The 3346-nt window shown below is 42.5% G+C and overlaps 1 protein-coding gene across 1 annotated transcript in view; it reads left to right on the top strand.

Moving 5' to 3' along the window:
• The window catches only part of DSCAM (Down syndrome cell adhesion molecule), a 237084-nt gene that overhangs the window by 208146 nt on the left and 25592 nt on the right, over positions 1 to 3346 (top strand). The window lies entirely within an intron of this gene.

Below are 3346 nucleotides of genomic sequence, written 5' to 3' on the forward strand. Positions count from 1 at the left end.
CCGTGATCACGGTGCATGTGACATGTTTTGTAACCCTATTATCCACAACATCCTCTCTTATTCCATATTCAGAATAATTAAAATAATTTGATTCAGTGCACAGAAGCGTAACTTAGGTGCAGAGCTGGTGTTGAAAGGCCAAGAACTATTTATATCATTTAGCTTCTAACTCATTGGCTATTTAGCAAGCATGGTGCTTAATCACTAAGTTTTACTTATATTAGAATGTTCGGGAGCCCAGCAAAATATTTTCCATGCAGGGGCAGAAAATCCCAACATTTATTAGCTTAGTAGATTAGTTAGTAAATTACACAAAAGAGGCTGGAATCCAAGTAAATTTATTTTAGCTACTATTTCAGAAGCTATCATACAGAAGAGTTCAGTTCAGGTGCAAAACAATGGCTGCAAAAACCTGATTATTTTTAAAAAAAGTGTGTCAAGTACCCTAGTATTCTACATACTGAGACAGTTTTGACTCTGGGATGACTGCTTAGAGCAGGACAAAACTGCAGGCTGTGGTTCAAGGAAACTAATATCATGACCTATATTTTCAACATTATCAGGCCATTGGCAAAACTGTCCTCATCTAGGGAAAAAAAGGGATAATGAACAAAATTAACTTGAAAAGAGTTGAATATAGGCCAACATGTATGATTTTCCCATGGAATTTTCTAAATAGGGTGATTTTGATGGGGAGGGGGGCTATGGGAGTGAACATCATTGCTTCACCACTGGAGAGTGAGTTCAAGGAGAGGAAACACAAGTGAGGGTTTGGGGGATTTGAGGAAATAGTTGTGTCATTGCAGTGGGACTATCAAATTGCTCCTATCCCCCAACACCCATGCCAAGACTAAACCTGCTCAGAATGATCTACAGCTGTAGTTGCAAAAAAACTTAAAGAAGAGTAAAAATGAGCACTCTTAAAACTTCTTTAAGGGGCTGGGTGATTTTCTGGAAGAGATTCATTAGCATTTAAATAACAAGCTCCACTTATTTAAGCTCCACTTATCAAGTCGATAGTGCCTAGAGGGCATTTAGCCTCCTATCCATGCTAATGTTTTTCTCTCCCTTTAAGGACCACTCTTCTAACATTTCAGTGGAGAAACATGATTATCATTCACACCTTGTTGTGTAGAGAGTTCACACTCCAGCATAACTCATTTACATTCTCATCAGGGCCAGAAAAAAAAATCCTCCACTAAAGTCTTCTGTGGAATTTTGCAAATAAGGGATGAAATGTGTCTTGCGATCAATGCCCCAGAGCATATGCACCAAGACTGAGTACTTTGATGACCCAGGAGATCATAGAACACACCTTTTCGGCTGCAATCTCGGTGCTCCTCCCAGCATCATAGAATGATGGATTAGGTTCAAAGCCCAGTCACTAGAAATTTGCAGAGGAAAATCTCCCATCTGAAAAGAAAGTCATTTCACCACTTTCCATGTCAGCCTCTTATGTCCCAACTTGGAATTATAACAAGCTAGTGTCGTGCACACACCCTACTAGAAAAGTCAGGATGAAGCCAAGCAACTGCCAGTATCTGAACTGAAAAGCAGAGGCTTGGGTTCATTTTTATCACTTAATAGCTGTGTCACTTCTCTCTGAGCTGCCATCGCCTCATCTGTTAGGTGGCCTTAGGCTACAGGAATTCCTTCAGGAAACTGTGCCAGGGATTCTTGTTGGCTCCGTGGATGAGTCCAAAGAGGAGTGTCCTTTCCCCTGCCTTGGAGAAACTCCCAGGCTCATAAGAGCACATAAATGAGTCAGTGCAATAATGTCACAGGTTTGAAACTGCTTCATTAGTGTCGAGCAGTAAATACAGACTGCTGTGTTTAGAAGTTGGCCAGAGCATCCTGAAGTACAACTGCATAAAATTTCTCTTTGAGAAGCAGAGAATTCAAAGGTGGAAATGACCCATCTAGGACCTTAGGTTCCCTTCAGGCTGGAGCACCAGAAAAACCATCCCAGGTAACTGAAACTCTCCCCTTTTTCACAGAATTCCAGAAAAGGCAATGCTATGGCCCACTCCAGTGCTGTTAGAACATCCTTTTTCTTAGCTCACCGAAGAGTTGAGTTAAAAGAACTCGGTTCACCCCATTAACTTGCTGCCTCTGGCTCCAGATTTTAAGAAAATGAAACCCATCTGGTACCAGCCTATGTATATGTAAACCTATATGTTTTTGAAGATCGTAGAGGAGTGAAATCCAAATACCTATTAACCCTTTATTCTCCATATTAAATAATCCAACTCATCTTTGTCAAAGGTCAGACAATTCCATTGACGAGATATGCTATTTTATGCAAAAGGCTAAGAGAGTCGTAGGACAAAAAGTCATGGTTCTTCTGCTCTTGTGTTACCAAATTGGGCTCTTGGGTCCCAAAGTCATAGAAATGAATAACACACCCAGCAGTAAAGCAAGCAGCACTTTATTAAAAGAGGAGATAGACTTATGCATAAGGAAGGTAGCTGGGAAAGCTAGGCCCCCCAAGGAGAGCTATTCAGGGTCCTTTGTAGGGAAAGGGGTTCAGGGGTGCGGGCCAGCATCATCATTCTGCACCTCTGGAGGTGGCCCGTGCTGTTCTTCCTGGTTGCGTCATGGGCGCGTGCTCAGTTAGGGCTTTGGTCCTTGCTCCTGCTCAGTAGGTCCAAGATGGTGGTGGTCTTCGTTATCCTCACCCTAGGAGGGACATTGTAGCAGTCACGTTGAAGCTTTGTGCACACGTGGGAACTCCTAAGGGGGTCTTAAAGTTAATATGTAACTAAATTTTTAGAATTACAGGAAACAAGCCTTGGGAAGGGGTTTTGCAACTAGCTGAATATCTGTCCCCCTCTAATCTCAGTTTATTTTATCAGAGCAGGCCATGGGATAATCATGCCTGGGAGGTCTGATGACTGAGGAGTAGAAAAGTAACAAAGTGTCCTTTATGAGGAAAATGGAGTCAGTTTGGTTCACAGGCCTAGACTTATCCTGTCTCACTAGGAGCTTTAAATTTAGTTAATAAATAAAAGAGTCATAATTGAAGCAATGAGTAAATACAAGACAGCAGTAATACAGACATCTGTGTTATTTTCCTGGGGCTCCTGTAACAAAGTACCACAAATTGGGTAGCTTAAAAGAACAGAAATGTATTGTCTAACGGTTCTGGAGGTCAGAAGTCTCAAATCAAGGTGTCCCCAAGGGGCTGCTCCCTCTGAAACTTGCAGGGGAGAATCCTTGCCTCTTCCTGGCTTCTGAAGTTGTGCCTGTGATCCTGGGCACACCTTGGCCTGCAGCTGCAGCACCTCTGTCTCCGCCTCCCTCTCCACAGTGCTCTCCTCTCCTGTGTCTGTGTCCCCTTCTTACA

The sequence above is a fragment of the Galeopterus variegatus genome, unplaced genomic scaffold (assembly GCF_000696425.1).
Source record: "Galeopterus variegatus unplaced genomic scaffold, G_variegatus-3.0.2 Scaffold1470, whole genome shotgun sequence".
Classification (NCBI taxonomy): Eukaryota; Metazoa; Chordata; class Mammalia; order Dermoptera; family Cynocephalidae; genus Galeopterus; species Galeopterus variegatus.